We start from the raw sequence: 17,744 nt of genomic DNA on the forward strand, positions 1-17,744 counted from the left end.
TCACGGTTTTTCATGGCTCTTTAGACAAAGCCCTTTGGATACTTACGTGAATAAAACAGACTGTTATTAGCGTGAAATGACATCATGTACAGGACGTGCCTCAAACAGGAACTGGCACCTGGTTAATAGCCCTATTATCATCATTATTATTTCTCCAATTGTTATCTGTATTAATAATTTAGAAAAAAGGCTTCTGCTTATCTGTAAGGGATTATCATTAAATATGTATTCTTCTGCTTCTCTATCTTCTTGACAACAACCTAATCCACGGTAGCTTCCAGATCTGAATATTCATTCCCTGCCCTCTGAGGACGGCTGAGCCCGGCCCGATTTCACTAGGACTAGGATTTTATGATTTCTGGACTCTGCTGACAGGAAGTAGTAAGTGAAGCCTTATCATCTAGGATTTCTTTCAAATGGGAAGTGTTCATGTTTTCTCTTTTATAACTAAAAAGAAAAGGAAAGCGAGGAAACATCCATGTTACCCTATTAAAAAGTCAGTTCTTTGTTTCTAAAAAATCGGGTCACTCTCAGAGGCTTGTTCTATGCCCCCTCCCCAGTCTACAACAGCTCTTCCTCTTCCCTCTTCTTAGCTTCCTATGTACTGCTTTCATGGTTATAATAATCAGTGTGAATATATTTTCCTACATTAAGTTGTCACCTAGATGAGAGCAGGGACTCCTGTCCCATCTTGTCGTCTTTGCCTGCCATTACCTGATACAGAGTAGATGCTTAATAAATACTCATTAAGTCAATGATTCCTAATGTGAGGGGGGAGGAGGAAGTCCTTTACATAAGCCGTGTCTCCTGAGTGAGAAGTGGGTGGACCTCCTCTCCAGAAGTCGAGTACATGTGCTTACATAAGTCCCTCACGCTTCACAAATGCCTGCCTGGCCTAAGGCTTTGGGACCGTGATGGCTAAATTTTATATGTCAACTTGACTAGGCCAAGGGATGCCCAGATAGCTGGTTAAACATTATCATTAGGTGTGTCTGTGAGAGTGTTTCTGGAAGCAATTAACATTTAAATTGGCGGACTGAGTAGAGCAGATGACCTTCCCCAGTGTGCGTGGGCATCATGCAATCTCTGAGGGACTGAATGGAACAAAATGGTAGAAGAAGGCTGAGTTCACTTCACTGTTGAAGCTGGGACATTAATCTTCTTGTCCTCATTCTTCTGGTGTTCAGGCCTTTAGACCCCCAGCCGGAACCTACACCAGGTTCTTTGTCTCTCAGGCCTTTGAGCTCTGTCACTGGCTCTGTTGGGCTTGTGAATGCACATCAGGGGACTTCTTACTTTCCATAAACTCATGAGCCAGTACCTTATGATAAATTTCGTACACACACACACATCTCTTATTGGTTCTGCCTCTCTGGAGAACCATAACTAAATACAGAGACAGACCTTTAAAAGTAATTACTATTTATTTGATCCAATTTCTTTATAAATGTTATATCCTCTTCTTTTTCCACTCAGAATATAATTAGGCTCCTAGATAGAGCTGAAAAGTGACCTCTGCTGAAGGTGAATGATGCTAGGCAAAGTAACCATATCCTCTGTCTCCCCATGAAACCATGAGCAAATTTCACATTGCCAAGTATTCTTTTTGGTGTCTGTCTACCTACCTACCTACCTATCATTTTTCTCTTTAAAAAATGCAACATTGTGCTGCTGTTAATCTCAAGGGGAAGAGCAGGGCTGGTTCGAGAGCCCTAAACATGCCATGATTACTTCTGCCGCACTCTGTGTTGCCATTCACACATGTTGTCTTGAAGCCCGATTTTGGTCCCACATGCTAGGTTTTGCTCCCATTTTGCATGTAACAAATCTGAGGACCAGAAAGGACGAGCCATGTGCCTTAGATTCTCGGTGTGGTCTTTGCTGTCTCCTAAAGACACATGTTCTTAGAAGTGGGAAAGGCAAGAGATTTTTTTTTACGTTGAAGAATCATAAGCAGCAAGGTATGAGGATGTGAAAGGACACAGTGTGTCCAGGGAACCTGGAGTCGTAGAGATCACCTGGAGCGTATCTAGAACCAGAGCGGCACCTTGCAGGTCTGAGCACTGGTCTGTAAGTCTGAGCAGTACAACAGGGAGGGCGAACTGGTAGCTGTTAACACCACCCTGCTCTCTTTGGGAACTATAGGGTCAAGTCGTCTTATTCCTATGAAAATACCGCCTTTCCTTTCAACCTTCAGCTGTGTAATTGATGATAGAAATAATTATCAAAGGGTTTAGAACCGGCTAAGATTCATAGAAGTCTCTCTTAAAAAAAAAAAAAAAAAGAATTCCATGGTAATCCAGGTTCTATCCAATCCCCGAGTGGATGTGATGCCAATTACTGCCACCTGCCCCATCTCGTCTCGGTTATGACACCCCAGGGAGAGCCGCACTTAAGGCCCTGTCAAAATGTCAGCTCTGCTTCTGGGGCCAGATGCAGTAACTTCCCTTGAAGACTGCTGGGGCTGTGTCCCACATGAAAAGCAACATTAAATCTTCCCTCAGGCTAAACCGTGACTGCCAATCTAGCACTCTGTTTTCAGCATGCACGGGGAGACTGAACACTTCCTCCAGAAAGAATGTGCCAGATGTTGTACCAGATGCTCTAGAAAGCTTGTCATTTAATGCCTGACACCTGAAAGCCTATTTAACCTCATTCCCAATTTACACATGAGAATACTGAGGCTCCGAGGTCACATGCTTTATGGGCATAAGCAAGGATTTTAGCACATCATTCTCACCCCTACATATATTCTCCACCTCTCCCGTTATAAATGGCAAGGATTTGCATAGATTTCTTTTGCATTCTTTAATTGGGAGCCCTTGGTAACTTTCTCCCCGCTGTCTTCAAAATTCTTTGCTTCCATCCCAGCTCCTGCCAAAAATCTAACTTCCGGTCTGACTGACTTGACACGTACACTGCCATCTTGGTTTTTCACGGTGGAACCCATGGAAACGATATCAACACCAAGGCATGTCTCTGTGGAGAGGGCCCCAGTGACAAATATAAAAATGAGAAAGTTGTTGGCCATATTTGCAAGTTTTAGCCAAAAGAGCTGTTGAAAAGAACGGAAATGATTGTTACCAGGTTTCTGAAAGTGATGGAGCTCTTCGTCCGCGTGAGCTCCTTTCCCTGGTGAGCACTTACCAGCTTCAAGTAACTTTTACAGTCATGATGCCGTGAGATGTCCTCGATAGCCCCGACAGGCAAACAGATGAGGAAATACAGCTGTCCCTCGGCACAATTCCCCGTGCAGTGTCTCAAGGCTGTACGTGCTGGATCCAAAATTCAATTCCAAGTATTCTGACTCTACCCGGGGCCGTTTCACAGCTATACCGTTGCCTTCCTTCCACAACGTGCCTCATACCTAATTATTAAATATTCACTCACGTGCTTATTCATCCACATTTTCTTTCAATATTATTAGTTGTTTTCATTGGCCGGATGTTCTGTGTGTGAGAAGAAAGAAACAAAGCTTTATCAAAGAGCTCACGATCTTAACTGAAAGACTGACATGCAAGTAATAATCATAATTCAGTAAAATAAACACCACCACCAACGATGGAGACCCTCACGGAGAGCTGCAAAGGAAAGACGGCATTTTGTTTAAATGCTTCACAGAAGCTGCTTGATGTGGCTGTGATGGATAAGATTTTGCCAGGTGGCTAAACATGTGAAAACCTCGTCATGTGAATTTTGCCTGAAAGTCCATGATATTTAATTAAAAGAACTGTGGTTTCAAAAATATACAATGGTACCCACATCTTACCAAGTCAGAATTTTGCTTTCCTCTGTCTCAGGATGACATTTAATTATCATAAGCCAGCCTTCCACCGAGATGCTTTTCCAGTTGTTCGGGATAGTTTTTACACATTGGCCACATACACAGTGTTTTAGTCAAAAGCTTATTCTCTTTGCTAATAAGGTGTTTCTTTTCTGCTTATTAGTATTAGGAAGCATGAGTATTCCTTGCACATTGCAGGAGTATTTGAATTTCACCCCAGGGAACTCGGTAGCTCACATACGATTTCTTGCATTAATCACAGCTATTGAAAGAGGAACCCTTCTGAAGGGCTTTGATTTATGTTTCGAAATAAAAGACTAAACGCAATTATGAATAGAAACATAAACACATACATTGGTTGCTCAGCACTTGCAGTGTGCATTAGCCATAGACCAGTCGTCAGCCCTGCCATAGCGATAACTTAGTATCCGCCATAAAAAAGTGCTGGAGACTCTATGAAGATCAGGCATCCTTCTTCCCAATGCTCCAGATCACCGTTCAAAACAAATCCCAACTGGGGGCCGGACAGGTAACCTGAGCGAAACAGGCCCTGAGCACAGGGAAAAGAAAGTCCCATCTAATCCTGCAGCTTCAAGGCAGCTACGATGGGTCACTGCCATGCGGAAAAGTGGGCTATTGTTGCCAGCTCTTCAGATTTTTTACAAGTAATTGAAAAACAAGATATTTCATAAAAATCTCTCAATATTTACATGGTAGCATGTTCCTCATTCATTCATTGAAAATATGAAGAGCTAAGCAAAACACATTATAGAGCTGGTTATGGTCCACCAGCCATTAGTTTAGGCATCCGGCTCTTAATGGTGATGCCAAATCCAAGTTTATGCAACTGCCCCATGTGAGAGTCAGCCTTGGGCCATCCAGAAAGCTGGGCCGCCACTGACCATTCTGATTGTATTTCTGATTGCTCACCCTAATGCGACCTTTTTTCTAGGTGGGGTCAAACGGAAGAGTTTCTAGACGTGGATTTATATAGCGATGAGCCCACAGACAGCCGTGGCAGTGATGAATCCTTAGTGCTGCGGGGCAGGATGGCTGAGAGGGAGCTAGGCTCTAGTCTCATGGCTGCGTCTGCTGGGCATCCTCTCAGGCTAGATAACACAGAGATGCTTTCGACAAGCTCTGTGGTTTTATCTATTTTTTTTTAAGTTAAAAAAAAAAGATGCATTTTTACTTAGGTGATGATTTTAGAAGCCTTGGGAAACACCAAATAATTGTATTCAGTGTCCTCGAGAAGTATGAATAAACCAAAAAGCCCACTCGTCTTCATTTTGGAGGAAATGGAAGAGAAAAACAACCAAATCGACAGGATGATATAATGTTAAGCTGACTGTGTGCGCATAGCTTATTTAACCAATAAAATGATACCGTGACTCCTTCATCTGAACTCCTGACTTGTGTTTGCCTTAAAAACCGTAAAATCTAACAGTCACCTGTTCTGTGATCGTTTTCACTTTTCTGTGGCCTCTTTTGGGTTAGTCTGTGTGTTCTAGGAGAACTGTCAATGCTAAATTACTCTAGGTCAGGGCTATGGTTTCTCTCCTTAATCCCAGCGGACCAAGGCAGACTGGATTTGGTATTCAACAGCACAAGCTCTGGGGTCTGGCTGCCTGAGGCTGAATCCCATCTTCCCTACTTTGTAGCCGGTAGTTCTGGGCAATTTCCTTAACAGCGCTGGGTATCCATTTCCTCAGCTGCAAGAAAAGATGTGAGGGTTGCTATGTGGATGAAATAAGTAAAAATGGTGAAAACAGCGTCTGGCACAGAATCAGCATTCGAGAAGCGTCACCTCCCATGATTCTGTTCCTTTTTGCATAGATGCCCAGGTGCTAGCCAACTGACGGATTTTCTCGGACCCACCAGCGGTGTCAAGCTTGCACCGGTACAGAAGGAGGGAGGCAAGGAGACTAAACCCCAGCAGTAAAAAGCCACCCTCAGATGGGGAACAAGCTGGGGAGTAGGGGCTTCTCTGTTGATGTCCCCCACATGGGCTCCAATCCCAGCAGACACCTCGGACTCCACACCTTCCCAAACTCATAAACTGCTACTCCACCTTCAGAGGTCCGCTGGATGCCAATGACTGTGTAGCTTTTGTGAGAACCCGAGGCAGCATTACAGCCTGGGTCACAGCTCTCCACGGCGGCAGGCAGCCTGCTCGGTTGTGTTACATTCTCGTTCTTGTCCAGAGCAGCGGTCCGGTCTGTTCATCCTTCTTTTTTTTTTTTTTTTAAAGATTTTATTTATTTATTTGACAGAGATAGAGACAGCCAGCGAGAGAGGGAACACAAGCATGGGGAGTGGGAGAGGAAGACGCAGGCTCCCAGCCGAGGAACCTGATGTGGGGCTCGATCCCATTACGCCGGGATCACGCCCTGAGCCGAAGGCAGACGCTTAGCCGCTGTGCCACCCAGGCGCCCCTCGGTCTGTTCATCCTTCTAACCCCAGCGCTTCGCGACGTGCCTGGCACATCATACAGATTCCAAACACGTGTGTTCAAGGAAAACAAAAAACGTTTCCTGGCTGAAACACGGATGGAATTGATGAATGAGTGTGTAAATGAAAACAGGAATGAATTATACAAATTGTTGGCACCAAGCTGAAATTGTATTTTCTCCTTCGATTTCCCTAGTTGAGAACAATGGTTGGCTTAATCTTTTCAAGGTTGTCAAATTCTGGGGAACCTGGGTGGCTCAGTCAGTTAAGCGTTGGACTCTTGATTTCTGCTGGGGTCACGATCTCAGGGTCATGGGACGGAGCCCCATGAAGGGCTCCGTGCTCAGCGGGGAGTCTACTTTAGATTATCTCTCTCCCTCTCCTCTGCCCCTCCCCCTGCTTAGATGCACTGTCTCTCCCTCCCTCTCTCTCTCTCTCTCTCAAATAAATAAAAATCTTTAAAAATGGTCAAATTCTGTTGCAAACTGAATGTAAATGTGAAAAGAAACCAGATTAGCTGCTTACCATTAACGACAACACATCCTTAATTTCATCTTCTGTTCCTGTTCAATGCAATGCCCTGAGTCGGCTTTGTCCCCTTGCTGCTGCTGGGTCCCTTGTTGCCCTTGTCATTCCTTCTGTCCTTCATCCATTCTCTCCTCCTTTCCACTTTACCAAATGCTACTCATTCTCTGAAGCTCAATTTAATTCTCACTTTCCCCAAAACTTGCCCTTCATTAAAATTGCACAATTGCCATAATTACCATAACACACTTTTTACGTCTTTATTATCTCCCTGACAATTTGTAAATTTCCTGAGAGAAACAGTCATCTATTTTTCCTTACGTATCTTATATTGACAGTGGCTAAAAATTTCCAAAACATCAGCTGGGGCAAATTTTGAAGTGAAAGGGTTTTTTTCTTTCAAAGGGACATCATAATAGGTATTAAATATAATTTGTCTTTTATTTTACTAAAAATAATTTAAAAATATATCTCCTAACTCCCATCACACACTGCAGTAAATTTTAGATATATCAAATGTTTAATCAAAAATAATGAAGTTATAATATGTGTAACAAGTATTGGGGTGCCTGGGTAGCGCAGTCGTTAAGCATCTGCCTTCGGCTCAGGGCGTGATCCTGTCATTTCGTGATTGAGTCCCACATCGGGCTCCTAGGCTGGGAGCCTGCTTCTTCCTCTCCCTCTCCCCTGTTGTGTTCCCTCTCTCGCTGGCTGTCTCTCTGTCACATAAATAAATAAAATCTTTAAAAAAAAAATGTGTAACAAGTATTAAAGGTAAACATATTTAAGACCTGGTATTGGGCAGAAAAAGACGGATATTGTAAGTATTGAAAATAGCATTTCTTTGTATCCTCCTACTTAACGGCATATGGTATATAGTAATATATATGTCAGAAAAAAATCATCCTGCATATATAAATTATACTTATAAACCAATAAGAAGAAAAATGAGTATATCAAAAGAAAATTGAGTAATGTTGAGCATATTTCATGGACCTGTTGGCCATCTGTATGTCTTCTTTGGAAAAATGTCTTTTCAGATCTTCAGCCCCTTTTTTATTTTATTTGTTTGTTTTTTTACCCCAATCTTTAAATAACAATTTCCAAACGAACAGCAAATTTGCAAGAATTTGACAACACCCACACACCCACGACTCGGTTTCTACTATTAGGATCATAGCGTGCTTACTTTGTCACATATCTGTCCATCTACCCATTTGCTCTATTGTATTTTTGATGCATTTCTTTCTTTTTTGTAGAAAAGTTTTTTTTCCTTTAAAATCAATTAACATATACCGAATTCTTAGTTTCAGAGGTAGAGTTTAGCGATTCACACAGTGTTCATTCCATCAAGTGCCCTCCTTAATGCCCATCACCCAATTACCCCATCTCTCCACCCACCTCCCCTCCAGCAACCCTGTTTGTTTCCAAGAATTAAGAGTCTCTTATGGTTTGTCTCCCTCTCTGATTTTCTCTTATTTTATTTTTCTGTCCCTTCCTCTATGTTCATCTCTTTTGTTTCTTAAATTCCACATATGAGTGAAATCATATGATAATTGTCTTTTTGTGACTGACTTATTTCACTTAGCATAATACCCTCTAGTTCCATCCATGTCATTGCAAATGGTAAGATTTCTTTTTTTTGATGGCTGAGTAATATTCTGTATTGTGTGTGTGTGTGTGTGTGTGTGTGTGTGTGTGTGTGTGTGTACACACCAACTCTTCTCTATCCATTCATCTGTTGATGGACATCTGGGTTCTTTCCATAATTTGACTACTGTCGATAATAATGCTGTAAACATTGGGGTGCACTTGCCCCTTTGAATCTCTATGTTTGCATCCTTTGGGTAAATACCCAGTAGTGCAGTTGCTGGGTCATAGGGTAGCTCTATTTTTAATCTTTTGAGGAACCTCCATACTGTTTTCCAAAGTGGCTGCACCAGTTTACATTCCCACCAACAGTGTGAGAGGGTTCCCCTTTCTCCACATCCTCTCCAACACTTGTTGTTTCTTGCTTTTATTTTATTTTATTTTATTTTTATTTTTGGCCATTCTGACAGGTGTGAGGTGATCGTTGTGGTTTTGATTTGTATTTCCCTGATGATGAATAATGTTGAAGATCTTTTCATGTGTCTGTTTGCCATCTGTAAGTCTTCTTTGGAGAAATGTCTGTTCATGGGGCGCCTGGGTGGCAAAGTGGTTAAGCGTCTGCCTTCGGCTCAGGGCGTGATCCCGGCGTTCTGGGATCGAGCCCCATGTCAGGCTCCTCTGCTGGGAGCCTGCTTCTTCCTCTCCCACTCCCCCTGCTTGTGTTCTCTCTCTCGCTGGCTGTCTCTCTGTCAAATAAATAAATAAAATCTTTATAAAAAAAAAGAAATGTCTGTTCATGTCTTCTACTTACTTTTTAACTGGCGTGTGTGTGTGTGTGTGTGTGTGTGTGTGTGTGTGTGTGTGTGTGTGTGTTGGTGTTGAGTTGTATAAGGTCTTTATAAATTTTGGATACTAACCCTTTATCAGGTATGTCATTTGCAAATATTTTCTCCCATTCAGTAGGTTGCCTTTTAGTTTTGTTGATTGTTTCCTTCACTGTGCAGAAGCTTTTTATCTTCAGGTAGTCCCAATAGTTTATTTTTGCTTTTATTTCCCTTGCCTCAGGAGACATATTTAGAAAAATGGTGCTACAGCCAATGTCAGAGAGATTACTGCATGTGCTGTTTTCAAGGATTTTTTTATGATTTCAGGTCTCCCATTTAGGTCTTTAATCCATTTGGAGTTTATTTTTCTGTGTGGTGAAAGAAAGTGATCTGGTTTCATTCTTTCATACGCGGCTATCCAATTTTCCCAAAACCGTTTGTTAAAAGAGACTTTTTCCCGTTGTATATTCTTTCCTACTTTGTCAAAGATTAATTGATCATATAATTGTGGGTTTATTTCCGGGGCTTCTGTTCTAGTCTATTGATCTGTGTGTATTTTTATGGCAGTACTGTACTGTTTTAATTACTACCACTTTGTCATATAACTTAAAATTTGGAATTGTGATACCTCCAGTTTTTTTAAGATTACTTTGGCTATTTGAGGTCTTTTGTGGTTTCATACAAATTTTAGGATAGTTTGTTCTATTTCTGTGAAAAATGCTGCTGGTATTTTGATAGGGATTGCATTGAATGGAAGGATTGCTTTGGCTAGTATGGACATTTTAACAATATTTGTTCTTCCAACCCATGAGCCTGGAATGTCTATTTCTTTGTGTCATCTTCAATTTCTTTCATAAGTGTTCTATAGTTTTCAGAGTACAGATTTTTCACCTCTTTGGTGTAGTTGTAAATGGGATTGTTTTCTTAATTTCACTTTCTGCTGCTTCATTATTAATGTATAGGAAAGCAACAGATTTCTGTATGCTGATTTTGTATCCTGCAACCTTAAACTGAATTCATTCATCAGTGCTAGTAGTTTTTTGGTGGAGTCTTTAGGGTTTTCTCTATAGGGTATCATGTCATCTGCAAATAGTGAGTTTTACTTCATTCTTACCAATTTGGATGCCTTTTATTTCTTTACATTGTGTAATTGCTGTGGCTAGGACTTCCAGTACTATGTTGAATAAAAGTGGTAAGAATGGGGGGCGCCTGGGTGGCACAGCGGTTAGGCGTCTGCCTTCGGCTCAGGGCGTGATCCCGGCGTTGTGGGATCGAGCCCCACATCAGGCTCTTCCGCTGTGAGCCTGCTTCTTCCTCTCCCACTCCCCCTGCTTGTGTTCCCTCTCTCACTGGCTGTCTCTCTGTCGAATAGATAAATAAAATCTTTAAAAAAAGAAAAGTGGTAAGAATGGACATCCTTGTCTTGTTCCTGACCTTAGGGGAAAAGCTCTTTGTTTTTCCCCATTGAGTATGATACTGGCTGTGGGTTTTTCATATGAGACCTTTATTATGTTGAGGTATGTTCTCTCTAGACCTACTTTGCAACTTTTTTTTTTAATCATGAATGGATGTTGTATTTTGTCAAATGCTTTTTATGCATCTAATGAGATGATCATATGGTGAATATTCTTCTTCTTGTTAATCTGTCACATTTATTTGTGAATGTTGAGCCACCTGTGCCTCCCTGGAATAACTCCCACTTTTAATATAGTCTTGATTTCAGTTTGGTAGTATTTTCTTGAGGATTCTTGCATCTATGCTTCTCAGGGATATTGGCCTATAATGTGTGTGTGTGTGTGTGTGTGTGTGTGTGTGTGTGTGTGTGTGTGTGTTTCTTTTTCTTTTTCTTTTTAGTGTCTTTGTCTGGTTTGGGTATCAGGTTAATGCTGATTTGGTAGTTTCATTCCTCTTCTATTTTTGGAATAGTTTGGGCAGAATAGGCATTAATTCTTTTTAGATATTTGTTAGAATGTACCTGTGAATCCATCCAGTCCTGGACTCTTGTTTGTTGGGAGTTGTTTTTTTTTTTTTTTTTAAGATTTATTTATTTATTTATTTATTTATTTATTTATTTATTTGACAGAGACAGCCAGCGAGAGAGGGAACACAGCAGGGGGAGTGGGAGAGGAAGAAGCAGGCTCCCAGCGGAGGAGCCCGATGTGGGACTCGATCCCGGAATGCCAGGATCACACCCTGAGCCGAAGGCAGACGCGTTAACGACTGCGCCACCCAGGCGCCCCTGTTGGGAGTTTTTTGATTGCCGATTCAATTTCCTTAGTGGTAATTGGTTTGTTCAGATTTTCTATTTCTTCCTGGTTCAGTTTTAGAATATTATATGTTTCTAGGAATTTATTCATTTCTTCTAGGTTGCCCAATTTGTTGGCACATATTTTTTTTGTAGTTTTTTAATCCGTTGTATTTCTGTGGCGTCAGTTTTTACTTCTCTTCGTTTTTCATTCTAGCCCTCTTTTTCTTGATGAGTGTGGCTAAAGGTTCATCCAATTTTGTCAATCTTTTCAAAGAACCAGCTCTTGGGACACCTCGGTGGTTCAGTCAGTTAAGTGTTTGACTTCAGCTCGGGTCATGATCTCACGGTGGTGGGATCAAGCCTCGAATTGGGCTCTGTGCTCAGTGGGAGTCTGCTTGTCCCTCTAACCCTTCCCCTGCTCATGCACCCACACTCTATCTCTCTCAAACAAAATCTTAAAAAAAACAAAAACCTAAACAAACCAGTTCTTGGCTTCATTATACACACACACACACACACACACACACACACACACATGCACACATATACCCACACACACACATATGATTATATATATGTTTATCTAGAGACTACATAGATCATCTCTATAGAAATAGAGACTGGATAAAGTCTCTATTTCATTTATTTCCTCTCTGATCTTTATTATTTCCTTTCTTCTACTAACTTTGGGCTTTAATTGTTCTTTTTCTAGTTCTTTTAGGTGTAAATTGAGGTTGTTTGGGATTTTTTGTGTTTCTGGATAGAGGCCTGTATTGCTATAATCTTCCCTTCTAGAACTGTTTTTGCTGCATCTCAAAGATCTTGGATCATTATGTTTTCATTTTCATTTGTCCTAGGCATTTTTTGATTTCCTCTTTGCTTTCTTTGTTGACCCATTTGTTGTTTTAGTTAGAATGTTGTTAACACTGTTTTTTCTCCAGTTTTTTTCTTGTAATTAATTTCTAGTTTTATACCATTGTTGTCAGAAAAGATCCTTATATGGTTTTCATCTTTTAAATTTTATTTTTTAAATTATTGGGACTTGTTTTGTGGCCTTACTTGTGTGCTATCCTGAATATTTCATGAGGACTTGAAAAGAATTAGTATTCTGCTATTTTCGGATGGAATGTTCTGTATATATCTATTAAGTCTGGTCTAATGTGTCACACAAAGCCAATGTGTCTTTATTGATTTTCTGTCTGGATGATGTATTTGTTGATGTGTGTGGGGTGTTAAAGGGAGAAATTGTCAGTAGTACAATAATAGTAGGGGACTTTTGTTGATTAATATTTGCTTTATGTATTTTTGTGTCTCTTATAGGTTCTTGGTTTGTGGTTACCATGAGTTTCACATGTAACATCCTAAATCTGTAGCAGTCTATGTCAAGTGGGCAGTCACTGAAGTTCAAAGACATTCTAAATGTTTTTCCTGTCCCACTCCATGTTTTATAGTATATATGTAAAATATATAATATGTATATTAAAAACAAAATATAGTCATATTTTAAGCCTTTTTGTTTTGTAAGCCCCTTAACTAATTTTTCAGATATAATTGATTTTACTACTTTTATCTTTTCATACTGGCTTTAAAGTGATTGATCTACCACGTTTATTGTATGTCTGTCTCTGCTCACCACATTTTTTCCTTTCATATTTGTCTTCTGGTTATGACCTGCCTTTTCTGCTTGAAGAAGTCCCTTTAACATTTCCTGTAAGGTCAGTTTAAAGTAGTAAACTTTAACTTTTCTTCTGGGAAACTATTTCTGTTCTGAATGATAACCTTGCTAAGTTAGAGTATTCTTGGTTGTAGGTTTTTTCCTTTTAATTCTTTGAATAGGTCATGCCACTCCCTTCTGGCCTGCAAAGTTTGTGCTGAAAAATTAGCTGATATCCTTGTGAGGTTTCCCTTTGAGTTCTGAAAAATTAGCTGATAGCCTTGTGAGGTTTCCCTTCATTACTTTTAATGTTTTAAAGATTCTTTATCTTCAATATTTGACATTTAATAATTATATGTCTTGGTGTGGAACTCCTTGGGTTCATCTTGTTTGGGCTTCTCTGGACTTCTTGGACCTGGATGTCAGTTTCCTTCTCTATGTTAGGGACATTTTCAGCTATTATTTCTTCAAATAAGTTTTCTGCTCCTTTCTCTCTAGTTTTTACTTCTGAAACCCCAGTAATGCAAGTGTTAGTGCACCTGATATTGTCCCAGAGATCTCTTAATCCTCATTTTTACAAATTCCTTTTTCTTTTTGGTGTTCAGCTTGGGTGCTTTCCAGTAGCCTGTGTTCAGATCACTGATCCATTCTTCTCTGTCCTCTAATCTGTTGATTCCTTCTAGTGCAGATTTTATTTCACTTACAGTATTCTTCGGTTCTGATTGGTTCTTTTTTTATATTTTCTATCTCTTTGTTGAAGTTCTCATGGAGTTATTCACTCTTCTGTCAAGTCTGGTGAGCACCCTTATGACCATTACCTACAACTCTTTATTGGGTAGACTACTTTTCTCCATGTTGATTAGTTCTTTTTCCGGAGTTTTGTTTTGTTTTTCATTGGGAATAAATTCATTCTCCTTATTTTGTTTGACTCTGTGTTTCTATGAATTAGATGGAAGAGCTACTTCTCCTAGTCTTGTGGAAATGGCTTTGGGTAGAAATGTCCCCAGTGTAGACTGTGTGTACCTGGTAGCTTTGGCTGGCTGGCTGGAGCTATAGTAAGCATGGGCTGGGGGTTCCAGGGGGTTCCATGCAGAGGTCTCCCCATAGAATGGCAGGAACTGAAGCAGGCTCAGGCCTGGTGGTCCCCGGGGTTCTCCACACATGAGGAACCCTACCAGGATGGCTCAAGCTGAGGTGGGCACAGACTCGGAGACTTAGGCCCTCCACACAGGGGGTGACCTGGTGAGTCATCTGGACCTGAAGTAGAAGTGGATCAGGGCTGTCGTGGGGTGCTTTGCACTTGTGTCACTTTGGTAAGACAGCTAGAGCTGTAATGGGTGCTATCTGGGGGTGTCCTGGTGTGCATTGCTATCCACCTGCGTTGTTGGGATGGCTGGAAAGAGCAAATTTGGTAGGAAAAAAAACAGGGGTTTTAAAATTATGGACTTGAATTATGGCTTCACTTCTCAGCTGTCTCACTTGGGGCAGTTTCCAGAGACCCTTGGAGTCTTAATTTTCTGATTAGTAACAACAGTTCTTATACCTTCTTTTCAGGTTTGTTGTAGGGTTGAATAAGCTAATTAGAGAATCTGGTAAAATTTCTGGTGCTCAAGAAATGATGATCGCTCCATAAAATGAAATCTTTGGAGATAATAGTGAGTTAGCTCTATTTTGAGAAATGGTTCAGTCAATATAAAGGTAGACACATGTGTATCAGAAGACTTTTCTATGGAAGTGTGAGGCCACATGCTATGTACATGGTATGTGGGTGCTTGAAATTAGCTTCTTTGTGTACAGAAGGTGGGCCTGTAATTTCCAGAGCATTCTGGCTCTCTGATTTTCTTGCTTCCTCCCATTACTGCATGAGAATCTTTGACTAATATTCTGCTTGATGTGTTTCCCTCATTATTTACATCTTGGGCTAACCAGGGGTAGGGGTAGGGCTAATGTCAGTTCCTAGTTTTGCACTAACAGTTCTGCTGACAGAGACCAGAGGGAAGAAAACAGATGCAGGGAAGAGCAGCTTCAATGCCTGCTTGCCAAATCCTTGCTTATAAAATTTCTCAATGAAGAAAATCTCTCTAAAGCCATGCTTACATTTTCTTTCTTTTGAAAAATTGAGTCTGACACTTATTCTTTATCATGTTACCCTCTCTGAAGGATCTTCAAATATTCAGAGCCTCTTGCGGCTTTGCCATATCTAGCTCACATGCCCTAATCCCCTCCTATCTAGGTTTTTTTCCTTAGATGTGCATGATGAATGCGGAGAGATTTGCTAGCAGGTGGGTCAAGGATCATCCCCAGGCTCTGTGGGGACTGGCCTGTCAAACAAAGGCTGTGAGTCTAGGATTCACTGCCCTGCCTGTACATTGAGGACAGGGAACAGGGCCAACAGGGGCTGGCCATTCAGCAAAGTATTTCCAGCGTGTGGCCTAGAGAGTGTGTTCAAGAAAATGTTTGCCAATAAAAAGGTGAACCTTGCCTGTGAAACCTGCCAGGCTGTTTGCTTATTGTCAACATCTAATAGGACGCTATGCCCTCAAGGTGTGTAAATCTCATCCCTCCCTCCTTAGTCAAGTACTATCTGTTAGGGTTCCTATATCCCTCCTTGAATACCTCCAGGGCAGCTCCCCAGAGATAAGTAGGAGATGGGAGAGTAATTTTGGATACAGACTGAGCTGAGTTCAAATTGTCCAATAAATTATTCATATAAAATACCAGAGATATGGGAGGACAAGAAAGGAATACTCATTCTCAGTGGGGGTCTCCTAGCAGCTCCGCTGTGGCCTCTGGGAAGACACCCCTTCATAGCATTCAGGTTAGGTCTGGTTCTTTGGGAGAGTAATGACCACGAAAATAAGTTAACATAAATTGAACCACTGTAAACACTGTTTAATATACACACATGCATTCATTCCTTAATCCCCTTCACCTATTTTGCCCCCTTCCCCATGTCTCAGATATAGACTCCCCTTGTGTAGACATCTATTCCTTTGCCCCTGTTGCTAACTTCAGTTTCCCCATAACTTACTCATTCTGGGCCTGGCCCAAAGCGAGTGTTCAATGAACAAGTTTCTGACTCGGGGGCCTAGGCACGAAGTGGTGGTGGTAGGTGATGTGATTACTCCTGGGACAGATGTAAGTGCTCACTTTTCTTTACGACCCATGTTCATTTCCTTCTAGAGCTTTAAGGATGCTCCAGCTTGCTTCTGACACCACCGTGTTTCCCTCTTCATCACCTTGGTTTTGCTCTTCCCAGAGTGGGATGGAACTGTTTGGTAAGTCTCTGAATTACCCCAAAGGTGATGGTTCAATCTAAAGAGATATGTGTAGAAGTCTGCTGGGAAATTACATAGGGGATACAGCAGATTCCAGGAATACTGCTGATAAGACTCAGCTTTGGGGATGGGAGGAGGGAGAGGTTGGGGGAAAAGTGGGACTCCAGTGGTCCCCATCCTTGCTCCTCCTATGCAGCTTCATCTCTAAAGCAAAACAGTCCCTGGAGACTTAGGGAGGGTGCGGTTGGAATGGGAGCTATTTCTAGAAATTGGAACAGCGAGAGAAACATGAGCAGCAGCAGACAGCAATCTGCCAAACGTCAATAGGAAGGGAGAGAAGCCTTGGTCACCCCTCCACAATGATAAGGTTAAGTCCAGCCCTTTGGGAGAGTAATAATAACCATGACAACAATAGCAGTTAACATACTGAAACACTGTAAACATTGTTTTGTTTAATATACATACACGCACATGTATACACATACACAAAGGAAGCACTGTTCTTACCCTGTTTACTAGTAAGAAACCTGGAACTAGGTGAGGTTTAAAGAAGTTGTCTGAGATTCTGCAGTTGGGAAGTGGTAGCATCTAATGTGAACCTAAGCTGTCGGGTTCTGGAGCCCCTTCTTCACCATTACAGTCTATATGCCAGGATTTTTGCTTCAGATTTTTCAAAAAACACATGCGCGTACAAACATGCACACTCAAAATATAAACTCACATCCATCATTTAATATTGTAAAGAGCAATGATGGGGACTGAGTAATTCTGTGTCCCTGCCATTTACTTTATTTATAAAAATGTATTGAAATATATACCTTTTCAAGGATACATTTCACTGCTTTTCAGTATATTCACAGAGTTGTGCAACAATCCCTATCTAACTTTTGAACCATTTTCATTACTTCCAGAAGAAGTCGCATAACCATTAGCAATCATTCCTATTGCCCCTTTTCCCCAGAATCTGGTAACCACTAACCTACTTCCTGCCCCTACTGAGTTGCGTATTCTGGGCATGTCCTATAAATGGGCTTATACAACATGTGGCTTTTGTAACTGGTTTCTTTCACTTAGCTTGATTTCAAGGTTCATCCAAGTTGTAGCAGGTGTCAGTACTTATTATTGTTTGACTAATATTCCATCGTATGGATAGAACATAATTTGTTCATCACTTCATCTACCATTTCAGTTGTTTCTACCTTTTGGCTATTATGAATAATGCAACTTTCATTTACAAGTTTTTATGCAGACATATGTTTTCATTTGGGGGTATTTGCCTTGGAGTGGAATTGCTGGGTCATAGGGCAACTCTATGTTTAACTTCGTGAGGAACTGCCAGACTGCTTTCCACAGCAGCTGCCAAATTGTTTCCACCAGCAGGTACAAAGGT

General features: G+C 41.1%; 2 long non-coding RNA genes across 2 annotated transcripts in view; one reads left to right on the top strand and one right to left on the bottom strand.

The window, feature by feature from the left end:
• Positions 1 to 17,744, top strand: part of LOC123801928 (uncharacterized) — a 47,203-nt gene that overhangs the window by 9,033 nt on the left and 20,426 nt on the right. The window contains exon 2 of the long non-coding RNA XR_006782368.2: positions 16,260 to 16,354. This is a non-coding gene — a long non-coding RNA (uncharacterized LOC123801928). The remainder of the gene's footprint in view (positions 1 to 16,259; positions 16,355 to 17,744) is intronic.
• LOC123801927 (uncharacterized) overlaps positions 1 to 17,744 on the bottom strand; it is a 60,915-nt gene that overhangs the window by 1,213 nt on the left and 41,958 nt on the right. Inside the window, exon 3 of the long non-coding RNA XR_015725684.1 lies at positions 3,148 to 3,449. This is a non-coding gene — a long non-coding RNA (uncharacterized LOC123801927). The remainder of the gene's footprint in view (positions 1 to 3,147; positions 3,450 to 17,744) is intronic.

The sequence above is a fragment of the Ursus americanus genome, chromosome 9, assembly GCF_024610735.1.
Source record: "Ursus americanus isolate L20-20 chromosome 9, mUrsAme1.1.p, whole genome shotgun sequence".
NCBI lineage: Eukaryota > Metazoa > Chordata > Mammalia > Carnivora > Ursidae > Ursus > Ursus americanus.